Source organism: Pantherophis guttatus, chromosome 3 (genome assembly GCF_059756535.1).
Source record: "Pantherophis guttatus breed Tessera chromosome 3, ASM5975653v1, whole genome shotgun sequence".
In the NCBI taxonomy this organism is placed as follows: domain Eukaryota; kingdom Metazoa; phylum Chordata; class Lepidosauria; order Squamata; family Colubridae; genus Pantherophis; species Pantherophis guttatus.
In genome coordinates, this window is record NC_142065.1 from 14,640,600 (window position 1) to 14,665,610 (window position 25,011).

Consider the following 25,011-nt stretch of genomic DNA (forward strand, 5'->3'; position numbering starts at 1 on the left):
CCTGATACCAGATCTCCAGGCCTTTCGCCGTGCCCTAAAAACCTTTCTTTTCCATCAAGCAGGGCTGGCATGAACCCCCCCACACACACTTTTTTAGCTCTTTTTAGCTTTAAGTGTAAATTGGGTTTTAATTGGATTGTTTTAAATTGTGGGCCAAAGCTGTATAATTCTTTTAATTGATTTTAAATTTTGTATTGGTATGTTTTTTATCCTTGGCTGTGCACCGTCCTGAGTCCAATAGGAGAAGGGCGGTATATAAATTGAAATAATAATAATAATAATAATAATAATAATAATAATAATAATAATAATAATAATAATAATAATAAAATAATGTTCTAGTTAAGAGGTTCTCCACCTAAGCCTGAAACCTCAACCTTTATGGTACAGAACAGTGACAAGTAGATAAGAAAACAGTCATTAAGTAAAACCCTCATGAGGTCAGTAAGCATGGGCCTGAAAAGCTATTAAGCTTACTTAAAAAGCAGATGAAGGAATTAAGGAATAGCTCTATAGTTCAGTCTGACTGTACTTATACTCTGGAGAAGATCATTATTCAATTAGCTGAACAATTTTGCTGTACAGGATGCATCAAGAAAAAAACATACGTAGTCCCCAGTGACATTTCTGTTGCTAAAACAGATAAATGACCCTCATATCCAAATACCACAGTGAAATTATCATGTCCCCAAAGCAGTAGTGGATTGCTACCAGTTCACCCCGGTTTGGGTGAACCGGTAGCAGCAACTGCGAGAGGCTCTGTCCACCCACCTGGACGTCATCAAATACGCTCTGCGCATGCACAGAACCTTCTGCACGTGTGCAGAAGTGGCGCACGAGCGAGTGAACCAGTAGCAAAGGTAAGTGAAACCCACCACTGCCCCAAAGTGTGCATTTGCCTGGGAAATCTATAACAATAGTGCAGTCTCCCATGCTGCAGATATATAACCCCCCAAATCTGGAGGAGGAGGAGGAGGAGGAGGAGGAGGAGGAGGAGGAGGAGGAGGAGGAGGAGGAAGAAGAAGAAGAAGAAGAAGAAGAAGAAGAAGAAGAAGAAGAAGAAGAAGAAGAAGAAGAAGAAGAAGAAGAAGAAGAAGAAGAAGAAGAAGAAGAAGAAGAAGAAGAGAGGAGGAGGAGGAGGAGGAGATGATAATGGCTGTAGTACCAACCCCTGGCTTGCTTACTTCCAATGTGTCAGAAAGAGTATTATGTGACTTTACACTGCATTAAGGATGCTTGAGAAATTCAGTCTCTGCAAACTCTGATATAAACTATGCAAACCTAATATATGCTCTCTTGAACTAACATGGAAATCAGAAATAATTTAGCCTACTGTAGTTTTCCTGAATGTGCTGACGGTGTATTCTGCCGAAGAGATGCAGGAGGTTATGTTTTCAAATGCCTGTTTTAAAAACAACGATAGCTATAGATGTATTATTTTGATAGAAAATGTTTTTGATGGGTGTATTTCGGTATGAATTCTCTATTATTATTTTTTTATTGCACTGTAGGGCAGAAAAAGAAAAGAATGGACTTCATGGATAACGAATAGGTCTGGGCAAAGCAGAATATTTTGGATCCTTGTCAGCTTCACATACAGTGTTCTCTATCAAAAGTCTGTTCTGTCCAACCATTGCATCTGTCTGCAAATCCAAAGATATGCACAAAAATTTGCATTTATTTTCAGGAGAAAAGGATGGGTAGTTCCTCTGCTATTCCATACAAACAACTGAAAACATTTTTTCCATCCAGGCCTTTATAGCTTATCAATTGCTCCAAGCCTGCATTTCAGACTGCATTGTAAATCATCTTTCTTTTGATATTTGTATGATTATTTTAATTGTATGATTATTTTAATTAATTAATTTAATTTAAAACATATGAAGAACGGTTACAGGAACTGGGCACAGCTAGTCTAGTGAAGAGAAGGACAAGGGGAGACATGATAGCAGTCTTTCAATATCTGAGGGGCTGCCACAGAGAGGAAGGGGGTCAAGCTATTTTCCAAGGCACCCGAAGGCCAGACAAGGAATAATGGATGGAAATTGAAAAAGAAATAAGGAGAAATTTTCTGACAGTGAGAACAATCAACCAATGGAACAGAAGTTGCCTTCAGAAGTTGTGGGAGCTTCATCACTGGAGGCTTTCAAGAAAAGACTGGACTGCCATTTGTCAGAAATGGTGTAGGGTCTCCTGCTTGGGGGTGGGGGGGTTGGACTAGATGACCTATAAGGTACCTTCCAACTCTGTTAATCTGTAATTGTTTTGATTTACAATAGACACCTTTTCTATCCATTGTTCTTCTTCTGGGCACCATTTTCAGAGGCAGATAGTGTAACAAACATAGTATTACCTAACATTGTAATGTTAGTTAATGCTAAGAGACTGTGCTATGTTTATATATTCCCAGGCAATTTAGTTCCTTAGCATTTGCACTGTACACTGATTAACCTAATATATCCATTCGAGAACACAAAATATTTTTTTTATACACAACATTCTCTAATACCCAGCTTCTTCCATTCAGCTTTCTAATCAAGAGCTGCATCACAAAGATTGATAGGATTGTTGATTCTGCTAAATAATTTACATGTTTGCATAGCAATCTAGGAGTCCTATTAAATATATTGAAGAGAACATAGTATGGTATAATGGTATAAATGGTTGGAGAAAAGGAGGGGGGAAGGGGGACAAAGGAAGACTAAATAATGGTTAAATTTAGTACAGTGGTCTACAGCACCCTGTTATTAAGACCATCTGCCTGCAATTACTGCAGGTTCGAATCTCGCCAGGCTCAAGGTTGACTCAGCCTTCCATCCTTTCTAAGGTAGGTAAATTGAGGACCCAGTTGTGGGGGCAATAAGCTGACTTTGTATAAATATACAAAAGGATGAAGGCTATTGCTTAGCGCATTGTAAGCCGCCCTGAGTCTCCGGAGAAGGACGGCATATAAATCAAATTTAAAAAAAAAAAAATTAGGTGGAGAAATATAGAAATAAATGGGAAGATATAAAAATTGTGGAAAGGAAATGAGGTACATGTTTATATCAAATGTAAATAAAATAATTAGAATAATAGAATATATTATAACGGTATATATATGATATACTAGAAATATATGTATAAAATCTTATCTTATATTAAGATAAGAAAGAGAAAATGTATAAATATGGATTACTGATGCGAAGATGTTGAAAAGAAGAAGATGTAAATATCTGTTTTTGTTTGTTTTTAAAAAAACTGTTTAATAAAAATATTAAAATAAATAAATAAATAAATATGTTCAATTAAAATTGAAGAAACAATAACAATCTCTCCAAGTCAGAAATCAAACCTGCCCAATCAACTTTTTCCAATCTATCCTTTGTATCTAGGTGCATTGGTATATCTCAGGAGAATCCTAATTTATCGATGTTTATGTATCACCCAAGGAAGATTTTCAAATGTGCTTCAATGTTAGCTTTGGGCATAATTCACTGACAGTCCAAGGATGGACTAAAGCAGCTGTGAGAATAGTTGATTTTAGCCAAAAAAAAACCCAAATTGGCTTCCCTTGAAAGTTCACAGGTGTTTTGCCCAAGGAGTCCTTTGCTGTTCACCTCCTCAAAATTGGATCCTATCAAATTTCACTTTGGGTGAATTTTTTTTTTTACAGCAATGTTATTCAAAGCCAATGCATCATTTTAGGCAGGAGTTAATCCAATATACCAAAAAGAAAAATCCTCTCTTTTTTTTTTCCTGTTAAATGAAACAGTTCAAATTAGCAGCTGTTCTCATACCAAAGACAAAATCAAGCGTATTAGATCTGGCCGTGACTTTCTTCCTTCTTTGGTAAAGATCGGGGTGAAATGCTCCCGGTTTGGATCAGATCACCCGATCCGGTAGTGATGGAGGTGGGTGGTTCAGAGAACCAGTAGCAAAAATCCCTGCCCCCCCCCAATTGCTGAGCCACGCAATCATCAGAGGCTTTTTTTTTATTTTTAAAAGCATTTTTTCTACAACCTCTTTGGCCAAAAAATGCTTTTAAAAGTAAAAAAAAAAAAAAAGCCTCTGATGATCGCGCGGCTCGTCTGGGATCATCAGAGGCTTTTAAAACCATTTTTTCTACAACCTCTTCGGCTGAAGAGGTTATAGAAAAAAATGTTTTTAAAAGGAAAAAAAGCCTCTGTCGATCAGGCAAGTCAGCTGGGATTGTCAGAGGCTTTAAAAAAGAAAAAGAAAGCCTCTGCCGATCAGGCAAGTCAGCTTGCCTCTGATGATCACCCGGCTCGTCTGGGATCATCAGAGGCTTTTAAAAGCATTTTTTCTACAACCTCTTCAGCTGAAGAGGTTGTAGAAAAAATGGTTTTAAAAGTTTTAAAAAAAAAGTTGGCCATGCCCACTCAGTCATATTACACCACCACCAAGCCACGCCCACAGAACCGGTAGTAACAAATTTTACATTTCACCACTGGTAAAGATGAATTAGGATAACTCAAAGGAAAGCAAATTGGGGAGAGAACCCCTTTCCAGAAAGGTCTACGACAACTCGCCACAGCTAATTTACCACAGAACTTCTTTCCATGGCCATCTCAACATGAGACAATTCATCGCAGGACAAGTGTTACATGAATAGAATAGAATAGAATAGAATAGAATAGAATAGAATAGAATAGAATAGAATAGAATAGAATAGAATAGAATAGAATATATGTATGAAGGGAACCTTTACCTTTTACCTTTACCTTATGCAGACACACATACAGACACAAGACAGACTTACTGTTCGGGTGGGCGGAATTACAAAATAGTTCCAAGAAGTTCCTTGCACTGACTGTGGCTGTTGCTTACTAATGCATCATCCAGCACCTCTGCTCATTTATATTATACATGCAGAGGCTGTGAAATGGGGGGGGCACAGAGGGAGAGAGAAAGTGCAACCGAAATAGTTGTCAGAAACACTGTAGAAGCTGGTGTCCCTGACACTTAAAGGGCACTTATCCCTTCTGCGATATTCAACTCCCTGCTTCCATGACGGAGTGTTGTAAGCACAAGGCTACCATTTCTGAGTAAGCGGTAGGAGTGGAAAAGTATATTCCATTCTTTGCGAACGTGCACATATGTGCATATACAAATTGCAAGTGGGAATAATAAATTCACCAGTTTCCATAAGCACTCAGATGTCTAGTCCTCTGCTAAAGGCTAGCCTAAATGGATGCAGGTGCCTCCAAGTATGTTTGTGTGTGTGTGTGTGGATTTGTGCGCATCCCTATTCTTGTTCCTTCTCAGCAGCGTAACCCTTCTGATCCTTTTCACAGCAACACCTACGAGGCCTGTTTATTTACAACTGTACTGCAGCATCAGCCGCCTCTTCTATTTCGGCACAAGGATGTACTGTACCATCTGCCAAATGCAGACTCCCAGCCTGCCAAGGCTGAGCTGTTTATGCCTTAGCGAGCTGCGTTACCCTCCACTTCTACCCAACGGTGCTCTAATACTTTTATAAAATAAAATATATAAAATTAAAAAAAAATATTTTTGTTTCCTCTGCAAAATGAGATCAAATAAATCCACTTTATTCCCAAGGAAAAGTTCAGAGTTTGGGAACCTTAAAGGCGTGAACATTTATAAAGCGTAGGGATTTAAAAAAAAATCCATTTATATTCAATATTTATGCCTGCAATTGTACACATCCATCAGGGGCCAAAAGCTTGCCTTCTCATCAAAGAGAGTTTTCCATTCAGGCATGGAGACTTGTGGCAGTCGTTTTGTGAATGCACAAGCCTGTCATATTGTAATGTGCCCGTGACAAGCTCTCAAAACTCCCAAACATGTCCGCCGGGGCAAAATGCTTGCCTGGCTTTAGAGTAGAATACCAAGCGATGCAAAACAGAGTAACAAAAAAATCCAGGCCTTAAACAAAACTATATTAGAGGATGGGGTGGGATGGGATGGGATGGGATGGGATGGGATGGGATGGGACAGGACAGTGGGATGGAGTGGAGTGGAGTGGAGTGGAGTGGAATGGAGTGGAATGGAGTGGAGAATAGAATAGAATAGAATAGAATAGAATAGAATAGAATAGAATAGAATAGAATAGAATAGAATAGAATAGAATAGAATAGAATAGAATAGAATACGATGGGATGGGATGGGATGGGATGGGATGGGATGGGATGGGATGGGATGGGATGGGATGGGATGGGATAGAATAGAATAGAATAGAATAGAATAGAATAGAATAGAATAGAATAGAATAGAATAGAATAACAGACTTGGAAGGGACCTTGGAGGTCTTCTAGTCCAACCCCCTGCTCAGGCAGGAAACTCTCTATACCATTTCAGACAAATCCTTCCATCCAGCCTTCCAGCCTTCTGAGGTGGGTAAAATGAGGATCCAGATTGTTGGGGCCAATATGCTTAGAGAGGGCTGTAAAACACTGTGAAGCGGTATACAAGTCTAAGTGCTATTGCTACTGCTATGCTATTAACAACCACTAGAGGTCATACAATTGGGTCCAGTCACATGGTATCCTCAATATATCATTGTCACGACTTATGGCTGAAATTTTGGTCCCAATTGCGGTCATAAATCAAGGACTCCCTGTATGTTTTTTATGTTTTATGTCCCTGTGTTTTAGGGACACAGAATCTTGTTTTGCAGATCTTTATTATTCCAGATTGCACTATTTAGCGTTGGGCGCCTAATCCCCCTCCATTAAATTATTCCGTTCTTTGGGTACAGAACAGAGAAGGGATCAGCTGGTGTCATCTCTAGGAGAAGCCTTCCTTTCGACCTGGCCCTGTTAATTACCCTCAGTTTTGTTTCTTGCGGCTCTGGAAAGTTCTGTGTCTTTTGATAGAGATATATTGAGGATGTAGATCATTGTTAATTAAGCTTCATACCTTTTATCTCCTGCCTGTTGTTCCCGTCTCCCTCCCTGCTTGCTTTCATCTGTTTTTTGTCCCATTTTCCCAATTAACTGTTTTTGATGTTTGTTCATGTTCAATAAATAAACATCAAACTGTATGTTTGTTTGTTTTTTTGCTAACTACACTGAGTGACGGATCTGGATCTGAGGATCGGTTGGGAGTGTCCTGGATGCAAACAAAACTCAATTAGACACCATGGTTTTCTAACATTTAGAAAAGTCAGCTCCAAGGGGTCTTCCAAGGTACCTGTTCTGGTCTGCCAGCAGCCTGCAGAGCTGGCAGAGGAGTCGGACAGCGATGAGGCTGAGGAAGAACATGAGCCAATCCTGGAGGCTGGGGAAGGCCCAGATGAGAACTCTGTGTCAGAGGCAGAGATGGGGCCAGGGCCATCGGGGAGTGAGGTGCGGACTCCAGAGCCTCCAGAGACTGATAGGAGTGAGGCAGAGGAACAGGAGGAACCTGTTCCTAATGCACACATGAGAAGAGCTGCCAGAAGGCAAGAGCAGCTCAAGCAAAGAGGACAACTTGGGAGTAGGGCCAAGAGATGATTGGCCCCTCCCATAAAACTTAAAACAGACCAGCAACGGCATTTGGGCTTTTCTGGAAAACAACTTTGGTAGCTTCGTCTTCTTCTTAGTCTACATCTTGTATTTATTTTTGTATCTGTGACTTCTGAACATTTGCCAAGATAGGCCTTTGGCAGTTTGCCTAATTGGACAAGGTTTCCGATAGGACTGAGGAATTTGTGTTGGGAGGAATTTGTTTTAATTTAGTTGAATGATGCTGGGAATGAAGTACTTTTCAGATGTTCGAATAAAGTTTGTTTGTTTTTTCACTGACTGAGTTTTCCTACTACTTACTTGGGCCTGGGTCACAACCGTACCAGCTTGCTTTGATCCAGAGATTGTGGGTGCAAAACACAATTTAGGCTCTGTAGTTATGGTCGCCTCCCTGCATTAGGTGAGGACGGCACAACTTTTGAATGCATGTTGGAAATGGCAGGACCACATAAGATCTTTGAAGGTGGGAGGAGGTCAAATTCAACCAATCTTTTAATTTTTAAATTCAAACAGGTAGTCTTCAACTTATAACAGTTCGTTAGTGAGTGTTCAAAGTTTACAACGGCACTGAAAAAAGTGACTTATGACCTCTTATGACTTTATGACTGTAACCTTGTTGCTGGTATCCTTACGATTTATATTGACTGTTTCCTAATATGATTTGATTGTTTTATTTGTTCCCTATGACTATCATTAAGTGTTGTACCTTATGATTCTTGACAAATGTATCTTTTTTTTTATGTGCACTGAGAGCATATGCACCAAGACAAATTCCTTGTGTGTCCAATCACACTTGGCCAATAAAGAATTCTATTCTATTCTATTCTATTCTATTCTATTCTATTCTATTCTATTCTATTCTATTCTATTCTATTCTATTTACACACTTATGACTGTTGCAGCATCTTGGTGGTCACGTGATCAAAATTTGTGTGTGTATGTGTGTGTGTGTGAGAGAGAGAGAAAGAACGAGAGAGAGAGAGAGAGATCAGAATAACAAGAATAACAGAGTTATTGGAGATCTTCTAATCCAGGGGTGTCAAACTCAATTCTGTTGAGGGCTGCATCTGGGTTGTGTTTGACCTCGGGGGGCTAGGGTGGGCATGGCCAATTCAACATCACTCGTGTCAGGGTGCCTGTGGTGGCCCGAGCACTCTGCCAGTGAAAACAGGCTCCTGAGCTCCATTTTCACTGGCAGAGGGTTGCAGGAGGCCGTGACAGTTGAAAACGGAGCTCCAGAGCCCATTTTTGCTGGCAGAAGCACCGTGGGCCGGTCCTTTACTATTTCCAGGACAGCCCCACAGGCCAGATCTAAGCACCGCATGGGCTGGATCCGGCCCTTGGGCCTTGAGTTTGACACCCCTGTTCTAATCCAACCCCCTGCACAAGCAGGAGACTGTATACCATTCTGGACAAATGACTGTCCAATCCAGGGGTGAAATCCTACCGCTTCGGACCAGTTCGGGTGAACTGCTAGGGATTATGGGCATCAGTTCACCGAACCGGTAGTAATTACCCCTCTTTGGCCCACCAACGCCCAGCCGGTCACTGCTCACCTCTTCCGGCTGCTCAATATTCCACAGAAATCAATGTTAAATGCAGCAGAGAGAATGCTAACTTTTCTCCCTCCATTCAGAACAGAGCTGCTGCAGCCTGTCCCTTTAAGGTAGTCCCCAGGAGGGAGGGGGCTGGAAAGGAACCATAAAGGGAGCAGCAGCTCTGTTCTGACTGGAGGGAGAAAAGTTAGCATTCTCTCTGCCACAGAATTCAATGTTAAATGCAACAGAGAGAATGCTAACTTTTCTCCCTCCATTCACAACGGAGCTGCTGCAGCCTGACCTTTTTAAGGTAGTCCCCAGGAGGGAGGGAGATGGGGGGAGCAGCTGGAATGGAGCTGTTTTTGTGAAAGGCAGGAAAATGGGGAAGGGGATTTTTCTGCCTGTCATCCATTCCTCAATCTCAGCACAGACTGAGGGAAGGATGGTAGGCAGGAATATTCCCCTCCCCATTTCCCTGCCATTCGCGACAAGGAATGGCTGGGAAGGGAGGAGCCAGTGAGGAGCCCCACGATGTGAGTGATGGCGAATTGGCCATGCCCACCCAGTCACATGACCTCCCCCCAACAAGCCACGCCCACAGAACTGGTAGGATAATTTTTTTAATTTCACTACTGGTCCAATCTCTTCTTAAAAACCTCCAGTGATGGAAATCTGGGAGTGTGTGTTACACAGCCAGGTTTAAGGAAGGGATGGATGCTGCCCACCTCTGCAAAAGAGTGCTGAAATATATTCCTTCCAAAGGAACCACAAGGAACTTACTCTGAATTCCTCTGGATAGCTCAGCAGACTAATGCATTGTAATTTAACTCCAGCTGTCTGCAATTAGTAAGTTCGAATCTTGCCAGGCTCAAGGTTGACTCAGCCTTCCATCCTTTCTAAGGTAGGTAAATTGAGGACCCAGTTTGTGGGGGTAATAAGCTGACTTTGTATAAAATATACAAAAGTATGAAGGCTATTGCTTAACGCATTGTAAGCCGCCCTGAGTCTCCAGAGAAGGGCAGCATATAAATCAAATAAAAAAAAAAAACTGGAAGCAACCAAAGTGAAAAAAAAATCTCCTGGAGGGAATTTATGCCTTCTCAAAGGTTTGTTTTCCTGGCTGGTATAGTAATGGCATCATTTTACATGGAACAATTTTAACAGCCTCACATTCAGCCATTCCAGATGATGTTGCGGCTCTTATTGATGTGATAAAGTGCACCAGGCACAGGGGACATTCATAATGCGCTGATTATTATGATATACCTGTCTGGCAAAAAAAGAAAAGAAAACCCCACTCCTCCCTTTCTCAGTTTCATTACTTTGACAGGCAGATTCCATACAAACTTTTATAGCAATGATGTGTTTGGCTTGACTGGTTTGCTTAGAAGGATGTGGGTTTTTTCCCAAGATAAAAGAGAAGAAAATGAGATAAGGTCAAGAGAATTGTCTCTTCCCCAGTCATGCACTTTGTCTTCTCAGTAGCTTTTAGCCTGGAGGTATTAGATCTTTTCAAAACAGCTATGGAAGCTGCAAGAAGGGTAGCTGTTTGTGGATTGTGTTACTTTAGGCCACTAGAGTCCAGCGATGTCACAGCTGAATGTCCCTTTTGCCTAATCAGGGAGGGAGGGGTACAGAAATACATAATATTCAGTACATATTTGGGACAGAGAAATCCATCATGGATTTTTCCACAAGAAAAAGAATGTAATATGCTAAAGGTAAAGGTTCCCCTCGCACATATGTGCTAGTCGTTCTCAACTCTAGGGGGCGGTGATCATCTCCGTTTCAAAGCTGAAGAGCCAGAATTGTCCGAAGACGTCTCCGTGGTCATGTGGCCGGCATGACTAAACCTGAAAGGCACACGGAACGCTATTACCTTCCCACCAAAGATGATCCCTATTTTTCTACGTGCTTTCAAACAGCTAGGTTGGCAGAAGCTGGGACAAGTAACAGGAACTCACCCCATTATGCGGCACTAGGGATTCGAACTGCTGAATTGCTGACCTTTTGATTGAAAAGCTCAGCATCTTAGCCACTGAGCCACCACATCCCTCTACTATATTAATATTATATTAATATTAATACGCTAAAGCAGTCTTCTAAGGAGGCTGCTTAGGAAAAAATATGAGAAAATGGTGTGCAAAAGCCTCATACACGTGATTTGTATATGGATTTGTGCAAGTATGCAAGATTTACTCAGTAGGCATTTCTGTGAAGGATATCCCGGACTAATTTCTTCCGTACAGAAATATACAGGCATTTACTCCATGCTGTAGAATTACTCCTCTTTGCTTTGAAGTGGTGCGCTCCAGAGAAAGGTTCCCTGTTGTATCTCTAGCCTGTGGAACCTCAGTACAAAAGCAACAGAAGACAAAATTGGAGCCAGGAAATACACACAGCCTCTCAGAAATCCAAACTGACCTAAGTTGAATTATTGATGGTTGGCTTGAGCATTGAGCACAGCAGAGACGCTAAGAAGATTCACTGTATTTTCCCCTCTCTACTCTACAAAATATATGATTGCGAGAAACTCAACTCTTGAAGGGGAAAAGAAAATAAAGTGATGGTAACCCGCTGTTGTGCGTATATAAAGGGATATTGCCCCATGCAAGACTACCTGGTATCCTTGCAATTTATACTGACTGTTTCCTAGTATGATTTGATTGCTTATTTGTTCCCTAAGACTATCATTAAGTGTTGTACCTTATGATTCTTGACGAATGTATCTTTTCTTGTATGTACACTGAGAGCGTATGCACCAAGACAAATTCCTTGTGTGTCCAATCACACTTGGCCAATAAATAATTCTATTCTATTCTATTCTATTCTATTCTATTCTATTCTATTCTATTCTATTCTATTCTATTCTATTCTATTCTATTCTACATTGATGTAAAGTTGAATAATTTGTAGTTCAGCAAATTGTGGGCACAGAATGTAAGCAGATCCGGCCCGCGGAGTGCAGGGCAGCGCTGGAAACAGCAAAGGACTGGCTCGCAGTTCCTCTGCCAGCAAAAATGGAGCTCAGGAGGGCTATGTGCAGTCCTCCCAAGCTCCGTTTTCACTGGCAAAGGGTTGCAGGAAGCTGCTGGAGCCGAAAATGGAGCTCAGGAGTGCATTTTTGCTGGCAGAATGCTCGGGCCACCACCCGACACGAGTGATGTCGAGCTGGCCATGCCCACCCTGACCACACCCACCCTGCCCCCCCCCCTCCGAGGTCAAATACAACCCTGATGCAATTCTCAATGAAATCGAGTTTGACACATCTGGACTAGATGGTCCTGGAAAATTAATTAATTAATTAATTTATTTATTTATTTATTTATTTATTTATTTATTTATTTATTTATTATTGCGATTTATATGCCGCCTTTCTCTCTGGGGACTCAAGGCAGCTTACAAAATGACAAATTCCAATACAAATCACAATGAAATAAAATTAAAATCAGCAACCCTATTAAAACAGTTTAAAATTATGACAGTGTACCCCCAAACGGATCAGTTGAGTTGACGGAAGAGCCACGTCTTCAGCTCGCGATGGAAGGAAAGGAGGTCGGGGGCTGTCCTGAGCTCGGTGGGCAATCCATTCCAGAGGGTTGGGGCTCACACAGTGAACGCTCTCCTCCTGGGGGCCATCAGCCGACATTGTTTGGTCGACGGCACCCTGAGGAGGCCAACTCTATGAGAGCGCACAGATGATCTTGTAAGAACACCGGAGCTAAACTATAAAGAGCCTTGAGGGCTGAAACCAACATCCTGAATTCAACTTGGCAGCCTGTATGAAATAGCGGCATTCACAGGAATTCGTGATGCAAGCTCCACCCATTTGGGATGTGCACATGACATCACAATGCATGCAAAAAGGGGTGGAACATTTAGAGCAGTGTTTCTCAACCTTGTAAGCTTTCAGATGAGTGAGTACAGATAGTACTCACCCAACCGGCTTTCATGCCTAAATCAGAACTAGAATTTACAAGATCCTGGTGGTTGGCCCAAAGTCACCCAACCAGCTCTCATGCCTAAGGTGGGACGAGAAATGGTATTCGAACTGGTTCACTTGAACCGGTAGCTGAAATCGTAGGTGGGCCAGTAGTGAGTTTCAAACATTTTTACTACCGGTTCTGTGGGCGTGTCTTGGTAGGTGTGGCATGGCTCGATTGGCGTGGCTTGGTGGGTGTGGCAGGGGAAGTATACTGTAAAATCTCCATTCCCACCTCACTCCAGGGGAAGGATACTGTAAAATCCCCATTTCCTCCTGATCAGCTGGGACTTGGGAGGCAGAGAATAGATGTGGGCGGGGCCAGTCAAAATTTTTACTACCGGTTCTCCGAACTACTCAAAATTTCCGCTACCGGTTCTCCAAAACTGGTCAGAACCTGCTGAAACCCACCTCTGGGGTGGGCCTACCCCACCCACCTACCCACCTACCTGCCCAGGGTCTATGCCATCCTATTTAGGCATGTTTTTGAGGCCGGGTGCATGCGTGGAAGGCGTGCCTGCCAGCAAAGCACATGCACAGAAGGGGGCGCACACATTTGCGAACCGGTAGGGAAAGTAAGTGAATACCACTGTGGGACTAACCACAGTTTCCTGGTTTCTAGCCTGGTCTTTTAACCATTAGACCAAAGTAGTTCTATTTTGCACTGTGGCAGCTTCAGAGCATTACACAATACAGTAATTCATTCTAGAGCTGATGAGGGTTTACACCACCGTTACATCCTTTGGTATATGTGCAACTAGACTTTGAACCGTTCGCAGCAGGGAGAAAGCTCAAATACAAGTCAGTTCCTGCAGAGCCAGCTGATTTCAATCTTTACACACGGCTAAAGCATGTCGGATCCCGGCATATGGGCACTGGTCAGAAAGGGCGCCTGCATATGTTGACAGGACACTAATTAAATGCATCCACACTTTGTGATTACCAGTTTGGAATGGCTAATTTTGCAAGAGTTGATAAGGTGGTTGTATTAAAAAAAAAAAAAAAACCACTCAGGAAAACCTTGTGAATCTGCAAGGAATGAGTGCCATCTACTGGGAAGCAAATATTCGTCAATTTAGTAAACTAAATAAATTTTGCGAAATGAGATGACCACGCCAAAGAAAAGCTGATCGATCTTTGTTCATTAAGAGTTCATTGTATCACTCTGTTAATGCAACTTAGTTCATTAACTACGTTGCATTAAAGAGAACACAATCAAGATCAAGTGAGGTACTAATACAACTTTATAAAGCCTTAGTAAGACCACACCTACAGTACTGCATCCAGTTTTGGTCACTACACTATAAAAAAGAGGTTGAGACTCTAGAAAAAGTACAGAGGAGAGCAGCCAGGATGATTAGGGGACTGGAGGCTAAAACATATGAAATATGGTTGCAAGTACTCGGTATGCCTGGTCTAGTAAAGAGAAGGACCAGGGGAGACATGATAGCAGTCTTCCAATATTTGAGGGGCTGCCACAGAGAGGAAGGGGTCAAGCTATTTTCCAAAGCACCTGTAGGCCAGACAAGGAATAATGCAGTGGTGGGTTCCTCCTGGTTCAGCACGGTTCGGCCGAACTGGTAGCAGTGACGATATGACGTCACCGAACCGGTTCTCTTTGTTCAGGAGCTGGGGCCTCCCCCCCCCCACTCCCCACATTATTCTTACCTTTTATTTGCCCCCCCTCCCAATCTATTCGCTGCCTCCCAAGTCCCAGCTGATCTGCTAGAAGGAAAAAAACTATTTAAACTCTTGCCACGGGGCTTCAAAGGGCGGCCCTATAGCTGATCAGTGTTAAAAAGCAGTGCGGTGGTAGACCACAGCACTCAAAAAACAAATCAGTAGACCAGTGCCGCCAAAAACAAATGGGTAGACCGGAACATTCCAAGACAAATGGGTAGACTGGTACAGCTCTGCAAGCAGTTAAAAGCCTGGTAGACCAGTACCTCTGCTAAATCCTAAAGAATTGTCACATGACCATCAAACTATGTCCACAAAATAAGCCACGCCCACAGAACCGGTAGTAAAAAAAATTAGAACCCACCCCTGGAATAATGGATGGAAACTGAACAAGGAGAGCTGGAAATAAGAAGAAATTTTCTGACAGTCAGAACAGTCAACCAATGGAACAGCTTTGTCTTCGGAAGTTGTGGGAGCTTCATCACTTGAGACTTTCAAGAAAAGACTAGACTGCCATTTGTCAGAAATGGTGTAGGATCTCCTGGTTGGGTGGGGGGTTGGACTAGATGACCTACAAGATCCTTTCCAACTCTGTTAATCTGTAATCTGTAATCCGTTAAAATATCCCTCTTGACTCCTTTTTTTTTTTTTTTGGACACATACACACAACATGACATTCCTGTTTGGGGTAATAACAAATCTTTTCTCTCCCTGCTCGGAAAAAATTAGGAACTTTCTATGCAAATTGGACAGTAACATAGTGCATTTATTTGTTATGGATAAAGAGCCTTGGTAGTACAGTGGTCTAAAGCACCCTGTTATTAAGACCAGCTGCCTGCAATTACTGCAGGTTCGAATCTCGCCAGGCTCAAGGTTGACTCAGCCTTCCATCCTTTCTAAGGTAGGTAAATTGAGGACCCAGTTGTGGGGGCAATAAGCTGACTTTGTATAAATATATAAAAGGATGAAGGCTATTGCTTAGCGCATTGTAAGCCGCCCTGAGTCTCCGGAGAAGGGCGGCATATAAATCTATTTTTTTTAAAAAAAAAGGAGAATATTTGTAGCTCGGGGTTTGAAATGAGGGGTCCTGAGTGCTTTCTGAATGTGCAAAATGAAAAGTCTGCAAGTAAACAATCAGGCAGCACTAAGGACCCCTCATTAATTCATATTAAATTGGATCATGCCTCCCATCCGGCTCTCCCACCCTTAGCAAAATGGGGATTTTGGACTTCACACTCTAAAACAGTGTTTCTCAATCTTGGTAGCTTGAAGATGGGTGGACTGCAACTCCCAGAATCCCCCAGCCAGCGCTGCTGGCTGGGGGATTCTGGGAGTTGAAGTCCACCCATCTTCAAGCTTCCAAGGTTGAGAAACACTGCTCTAAGATTTAAGCAAATCAATTAAAAGCAGTAAATAGAGTCAACCAAACAAAAGCAAGGAGGTTACAGAATCTGTTTTGTTAACAGGCAACAAATCAAGAAAACTGGATATTGGACTAAAAGGAGCTTAAGAAAGATCATCTGGCAAACAAAGAAAAATTTGATGGGAAGGTAATGATCCCTACAATGGGGTCCGTGAAAATCAAGCACCCATCCTACCCAGCTTGATTAGTTTTAATCTTGTCGCTTGTTTTACGGCTTACCTTACTGTATGATCCCTGATATCTGAATGGGTTCCTCCACACGTCATCCTTAGTTTGCATTTCCTACATCGGATGAGGAGAGCGCATCTTTCTCCTTCTGTCACGGCCATTTTTTACAGGGGCACGATTGAGAGCATTTTAACAAACTGCATCACTGTTTGGTTTGGTGGCAGCAGTGCCTCAGATAGAAAGTCCATACAGAGAGTGGTAAGGACAGCCGAGAAGATTATAGGAAGCCCACTTCCCATTATTCAGGATACTGCTTATAAGCGCTATGTGCTTAGAGCTCAAAGCATTGTTAGAGACCCCACACACCCACTTTACGGTCTGTTTCTGTTGCTCCCCTCTGAGAGGAGGTTTCGAAGTATTTCTAGCAGGACTACCAGATTCTGTAATAGCTTTGTTCCTTATGGCATCCATCTTGTAAACTCACAGGATTCTTTTTTTTCTCCCACCCTGTACAAGTATACATCCGAACTAGACTGTGTTGTTCCTCTGTGTCATATAATATATGTGGGTATATGCATATTTATTTATTTATTTATTTATTTATTTATTTATTTATTTATTTATTGTCATGTTTATGTAGTGTATATTGAGAGCTGTATGCAACGAAATTTAATTTTAATGTATGCCTGTTAGTGTACATATAAAGTGACAATAAAGTTATTCTCATTTCTAAATCTAAGTCTAATCTTTGGAACATTTAAATAAGAAATAAGATTTTGTCCCAATAAAAATCTAAATTATCAGAAAAGCAGGAAGACAAAGCATGTGATGTGTTCCATACATTATTTTCTTGAATATACACACTTTCCTACATCACTTTTTCTTCTATTTTGTGAATTGTACAGTGAAAGTCAGAGAAGGGAGAACTCTGAAGATGAATTGCATAGATGGTCCTCAAATTATAACTCTAATTGAGCCTGGCCATTATGGTCGTAAGTTGTGACAGTCATAAAACAGGTTACCGCATGACTAGACCTGTTTTATTACTTTTTTTGTGGCAGTCATTAGGCAAATACAACAACCCTAAAGCGAATGCTGCAGTCGTTAAGTGAATGCCACAGTTGTTAAGTCATTAAACAAATCCATTGTTGGCTGTAAGTCAGTTTTGGCCAGAAACTGTAATTAAATACCATTTTCTGGCAAAAAAAAAAAAATGCTTTAAATCACGTTCATGTGACTGCAGAGCACTGTAAATGGCCATAAATGCTGATCACTTGCAAGTGCCCAAAATGTGTTCACGAGACCATGAGGTGAGGGCCAGCATCACAATTTCAAAACTGGGCCGTAAGTACCTTTGGAGGGATCCCTCATAACTTTGACCAGTTGCTAAGCAACTGGTTATAGGTTGCGGACTACCTGTAGTTCAAAATATCAAATGCAATAAGCTCATATTCAAATGTAAATTAAATGAATTTCTTCCATATTCCTAGTCAGCAGCTGAGTGGAAACCGGAGTTCAAGCTCAGCCCTTTTTTCCTCCTCTATAAATTCATAGATGATTGCTTCAAATTGGACAGGGCCAGGAATGAAGGTTAAGACAGGAAGAATTTCTTCCAAGTAACGGTGCTTCAGTGATTAATGTCACTGCTCTGTGTAGGTTTCTCCACCTCGTAATTAAACAGGAGGCATTCCGCTACACAACAGGAGTGGTGCGTTGGCCTAGAGGTGAAGCTCTTGCCTCACAACCAGAAGGCTGTGAGTTCGATCCTAGGTAGAGGCAGATATTTCTCTCTCTGGGAACAATGAGAATGTATCTGCTGAACAAAACTCCGCATTGGTGACAAAAATGGCATTCGGCCAGTAAACACTCTGCTAGCTCCATTCAGTTACCCAGACTCCACCCCGCAAGGGATTATGTGGTCGTTAAAAGAAGATAATGATTCCGCTACACAACAGCCGAGTGTTATAACCGATGAGGCCTTCGCTCTTTTTACCTTGCAATTTCCTATCCTGTTTTCATACGTTTGTTGTGGTTGGGAAGCGTCATTCGATTTGCATATTCAGTAGCAAGGACTTGAGTAGCGACCTCCAGATGTTCCTGGAGAAGAGTAACTCGGTTCCTACTTATTGTTCCTTCAGTCTACCTGCTAAATTGAAACCACACTCTAGGAGTAAATTTTCAGTAGAGCATTATCTGTGAAATTCCCATTAGCAAATAGCAGAGAGTTAGGAATCCTGCACTTTTCATTCTCCTTCTGTCCTTTGGACACATGGTGCCAAAAAATGCTCCAAGTTCCCATCTGACCCATGAAATATACTATACTGTAACAAAAGAAAACTGAATCAAGGAGTGAAATATAGGTAGTTCTCTGGCCTGTGTGATCCACCATGGCAGGCAGCTCCTCCCCCTCCTCTTCAAGGTTGTAAATTGAGGATACAAATAAACCTCCAGGTGACCTTAATGACTCGCTAAAAGAATGCAAATGACCAGCTGTCTACAATGGGTATAAATCCTTCCATTCCTCACCATCCAATCAGAGCTGAAGAAGCTTCTTGGATGAGAAGCAAAACGTCTTTAAAGAAATACCAGAAAGTCCAGTTGCCTCTTGAAAAAGCACATTTGGGACAACCATGACCTGGATGACTGAAAAACTTTATAGACATTTCCTTGCAAATGTTTCATTCTAAGTTATTCTAAGTCATGGTCTATGTGTAAGATGCTAAAGTCATGTTGATAGAATCATTCCAATGTCTATGGAGATCCCAAAGGCACCATTCAAAACAAACCCATCAAACAACGAACCCACCAGGACAGGATTCAGCAGTCCATCTGCATCTGAAAGACAAAGGTCATTCTTTTGAAGACAGCAAAATCCACATTGTGGACAGAGAGGACCACTGGTTTAAAAGAGGGGTCAAAGAGGCCATCTATATTAAAATTAAACAGCCTTCTCTCAAATGAGGGGGTGGGATATGACCAGTGGTGGGATTCAAAAAAATTTACTACCAGTTCTGTGGGTGTGGCATGGTGGGCATGGCGTGGCTTGGTGGGTGTGGCTTGGTGGGCATGGGAAGGATACTGTAAAATCTCCATTCCCACCTCACTCCAGGGGAAGGATACTGTAAAATCCCCATTTCCTCCTGATCATCTGGGACTCGGGAGGCAGAGAATAGATGGGGGTGGGACCAATCAGAGGTGGTATTTACCGGTTCTCCGAACTACTCAAAATTTGCGCTACCGGTTCTACAGAATTGGTCAGAACCTTCTGAATACCACCTCTGGATATAACACCACTTATCTCTTATCTACAACACAGACCAGTGATGGTTTTCTACCAGTTCACCCCGGTTCAGGTGAACCGGTAGTGGCGGCGGCGGGAGGCTCTGCCCACCCGCCCAGACATCATCATGGACACTCTGCGCATGCACGAATGTTCTGCACATGCACAGAAGTGCTGTGCACAAGCGAAGCAAGCACACACACTCCCAGTTCCAAATCGGTAGCGAAGGTAAGCGGAACCCACTATTGACACAGATCTTTCAACAGTACCAAGAAGGTCAGTGATGGGTTGCTCCCTGTTCGGTCCAGTTCTTGCGAACCAGTAGTAAAAGCAGTGGGAGGCTCTGCCCACCCACCCAGACGTCATCATGGACGATCTTCGCATGTGCAGAAGCACACACGCGTGCATTCCCATTGCAAATCGGTAGTAAAGGTAAGTAGAACCCACCACTAAAGAAGATGTCACACCAATTTGCACTCTGATTCAGATGACCCAGAATATGAAGATAAACCACCAATGTGGCCTCAATGGTTCTCTAGAGAGCTAACAATGAACCTTTTGGGTGCTAATGACCAGAAGACTGCTAAGAATATAAATCTTTCCATTCCCCATCAATCAAACAGATCTGAAGAAGCTTCTTGGATGAGACGTTTACAAGGAAGAAACCAAGGAAGTCCAATGGCCTTTTGAACAACTTCTTTGGGACAATAATTCCAATGTTTAACCATTCAGAGGCAATATTGGGAAAAATGCACAGGGCTAGCTTCATAATTGAGTTTTAAATTCGGAGTTCTTAAATTTTTAGGTTTTTTAGCTAATTGGCCTTGAATGTAATACTTTTAATAATTTTTAAATTTAAATTGTGATATTTGTATTGTGTTTTTACCTGGCTGTACACTGCCCCGAGTCCTTTGGGAGAGGGGCGGTAAGAAATAAAATTATCCTATCCTATCCTATCCTATCTTACGTGTTTGACAAAAATAATAAATAAATATAAATAAATAAATAAAATGTGGAGTTGCAAAACCCACATTTAGGTGGGTTAGCATAGAAATTAGCTGGGGAGGGTAGAAAGAAGACACCAGAATGTAGAAGGAAGACGGTATCATTTGGCTGTCACTAATAATTTTACTCTTAGAGGCTATAGCAAGTCTAGCTGCTGCTTCTAAATGGATTTTTCAGGGGCTCATATAGCAGAAACACAAAATATTAGGAATAACAGAGATGTGTCTTTTCTTTGCATTTTAATGCAGACTTGCCCAATTGACGCTTTCGAAGTGGATCTAGAGTGATGCTTCAATAGTTGCCATTTTCTAAATTGTGCAATTGTCATTCCCCATTTTGGGGGGCGGGGGAGGGGGAAACTATGACAAATGCCTGCATTATAAAGAAAGGCTGACAAAAATGCCTGTGTTCCTGAAAACAAAATGCAAAAAAATGTGTTTGCAAATTGGGCAATGCAATAGAAAAATATAATAACCCCAAAAGGGATAATTAGGGAGGAACTCTGAAACATATAGGACTTTTCATATCTAAGCTGTTTCTTGCTTTAAAAAAAAAATGCAAGCAACAATGGAAAATCTATTCATTTAGTGCTGGTTGTCACCTATAAAACCCTTCATGACAACTCTTCATCTCCCCAGTTGTTTCTACCCACCTGAGAAGGTCCAACCAAATGGGCATGCTCCAGATCTCTTCAATTAAAGAATGTTGCTTTATGTGAATTTGGAAGCGTGCCTTTCTCTTATAGCATCTCCCTTGTGGAACATCATGGACACATCCACACCCGCCCCCCACCCCTTTGCAAAACATTTGGACCTGCAAGATACTCCAGAACCTAAGGATAGACTCTCTTGAATTTATCCTTAGTGACCATTGTTGTTGTTTTAAATTCTTGCTAATATTGGCTTTTTATTGTTTAAACATGTTGATGGCCTCCCAGAATCGCATTTGCAAAATGGGCAGCCAAATGAATTGAATTGAATTGAATTGAATAATCAAATTGAATATGACAAGTACTCACTGGCTTTTTTACACTAGTACCCTGTCCTATGTAAAGCAGAGTGAGTTTACTATAATGATTTGAATATTTTTATATAGATACGGATTGATGGCTGGCTGGCTGGCTGGCTGGCTGGCTGGCCGGATGGATGGATGGATGGATGGATGGATGGATGGATGGATGGATAGATGGATGATAGATAAATAGAATTAAGATACCAGTGGGGGTAAGTTCAGATTCCTGGATCTAGAGATTTGTTCAGTGCTGCAGCTGAAACGGAAGTTTTCCATCGGTGATTTAGAGTATCTTAACGGAATGTTGGGACCTGGTGGCTCAGTGGCTAAGATGCTGAGCTTGTCGATTGGAAGGTTGGCAGTTCAGCAGTTCGAATCCCTAGTGCCACGAAACAGAGTGAGCTCCCGCTACTTGTCCCAGCTTCTGCCAACCTAGCAGTTTGAAAGCATGTAAAAAATACAAGTAAAAAAATAGGGACCACCTTTGGTGGGAAGGTAACAGCATTCCATGTGCCTTTGGCATTTAGTCATGCCAGCCACATGACCACGGAGACATCTTCGGACAGCGCTGGCTCTTCAGCTTTGAAATGGAGATGAGTACCACCCCCTAGGGTCAGGAATGACTAGCACATATGTGCCAGGGGAACCTTTACCTTTTAACGGAATGTCAAGAGAATGTAGAACTAGTACAAAAAGAACTTTCAGCCTTGGAAAAGTAGAAAACATGAGAAACTGAAAGCAACTTCCTCTAGAAATAAGATGAAATAGAAAGGACTTTGACAAGCTTTCAAGATTCTGCTCACTATCTTAACCACTTTAAATTACTTTCCAAAACTTCTGGCAACTTCTGTTGCCTGATCTTGTCTATCTCAGAAGAACTGACATCAGCCAGCCATTACTGAAGTGCTGTAAAACCTGTCTTCACTAAATTATTTTGGCACAATGGTGGCCAGATGAGTCAAAAGACACCAAAAATCACTAGTAGGGAAATAACTTAATAAACTGGGGAATGAACTCTATGATCAAATAGAATCTCCCAGAACTGGAAATATACTATTTCATGCTTAACTGCACTGAATAATCAATGGTATGAATTTTGGGATGTATTTTTCTGTCACCTGGGTTCCTCATTCTCTAGATTTTATGTTTCCTTCATCAGCTGCTCATCTGTTTCTAGTTTCTTTTACTAGTTCCAGATTATATAGTGAGGAGCCCTACAATGTATTGCAAGGCCATGTTCCCAATTGGAGTGCAATGACCTCCCATCAATTACTGTGAACATTATATATTGAAAATGTCAACTCACACAGAAAATATTTCAGCAAAGATTTCCCAGAATCCAGATGATAGAGAAGAAAGAAAGAAAGAAAGAAAGAAAGAAAGAAAGAAAGAAAGAAAGAAAGAAAGAAAGAAAGAAAGAAAGAAAGAAAGAAAGAAGGAGGGAGGGAGGGAGGAAGGATTAAAGAAATGCCCATCTAGGTTCAGTTCCAAGTGGAAAGAAAGACACTGGAAACATGGAAACTGCTTGGAAAGATGGTTTAATGGTGGACAGGACCACATGGTTTGAGATCCTGGGCAGAAAGAGCACATGGTTGAGAGAGGGAGAGAGATTTATACCCTCTGTTGGGCTTTAAACTTGCTTCCTGTTCCTGTGGCAAGAAATGTATCCTGATTGGTTGTCAGACTCCCATGCTTGGTTGAATCTTGCTGGGTGATGTAATCTTCCCAGGTGCCATGTGGTGAGATGAGTAGAGGGCTAATCCTATTATATCCTGAGGGTGAGGGTCTTTTGTTTTGTAAATAACTAAAGTATCTGCTGGGGGTAGGGAGCCGGGGCTGAGTTTCTGGCTTAAGATTTCTATTTCTCTTTTAGGGGAAATATTCTGCCTTTTTAATATTTCCTAGAATATTTCATCTTTCTAGGAGAGGGTGGGTGCTAACTTCCTATAGAAGGAAGGAAGGAAGAGTGTAATATCAAAATTAAAATAATGGGTTTCCCAGTGTTGTTCATACACTATGCATAATGTGTAACTCAAGTGTGAGAACAGGCCCATCTAATAATGAGTTTATATCGCGCGCCCCCTCCATCTTGAAAGGGATGGGGCCTACACCCACAGTACTTTTCACCCTCTACAATTCAAGGTAGTTCATTGTTGATAGCTCTAGGATAAAAACTATTCAGAAAACGTGTGGTCCGAGATTTAATTGTTCTGTATCTTCTGCCAGAAGGCAACTGTCTAAAAAGATTGTAAGCAGGATGGGAAGAGTCTCTGAGAATGTTATGCAACTTCCTCAAACAGCGAAATTAGAAGATGTCATCCAGGGCTGGTAGCTAGAGCCCAGGGCAGTTTTAATGATTCTCTGTAGAACTTTTTTGTCCGCTACAGAGCTGCTCCTATACCATGCAAGAATGCCGTATGTCAGGACACTCTCAATGGTGCTGCGATAGTAGGACAGAAGTAGATGCTGAGATAGATTTATCTTCCTGAGTGTTCTCAGGAAGTTCAGCCTCTTCTGTGCCTTCTTCACAAGCATGTTAGCATTCATAGTCCATGAGAGATATCCTCTAGGAGAGGCAATCCCACAAATAAATTGGGGCTGTGCTATGCAAGGCTTAAAGATGATAAACAGCACCTTGAATTGTAGTTGGAAGAAAACTGGGAGCCAGTGAAGTTTGTGCAACAGTGGTGCAATATGGGTGAACCTAAGGACACTCAGAAGAGCCCCAGTGGCACAGTGGTTAAACTGCAGTACCAATAAAGGAGAATATTTGTAGCTCAGGGCGGAAACGAGGGGTCCTTGGTGCTCTCTGAGCTTGCTTGTTTTCTTGCAGACGTTTCATTAACCAAATGAGGTAACATCATCAGTGCTAGTAAGGAGTGCTGTTTGCTGTCAGTTTATATTCTGGTGAGTTGCCTGTCTGTGTGGGTGGGAGTGGTCGTAGAGATTCTTTGATTGGGCTGTTTATTGATGGCTCCTTGGCAGTTTCTTGATTGGAGTATTGCTTACTTTTTTTTTTTTAAATTTGATTTATATGCCGCCCTTCTCCGGAGACTCAGGGCGGCTTACAATGCACTAAGCAATAGCCTTCATACTTTCGTATATTTATACAAAGTCAGCTTATTGCCCCCACAACTGGGTCCTCAATTTACCTACCTTAGAAAGGATGGAAGGCTGAGTCATCTTGAGCCTGGCGAGATTCGAACCTGCAGTAATTGCAGGCAGCTGGGCTTAATAACAGGGTGCTTTAGACCACTGTACTACCAAGGCTCGTTGATTGTTGGTCTGAAGTTAACCTTGGAGTTAATCTATGCTGATCTGAGTGCTCATTATTGGTGAAGAGGTGCTGGAGTCTTTCTATTTTGGGCTAGTTGATTGTCTCTTTTGCATAGTCTGTAGATGTTGTTAATGTCTATGTGTCTGTTGATGGCTGATTTGTCAGAGTGCCAGGC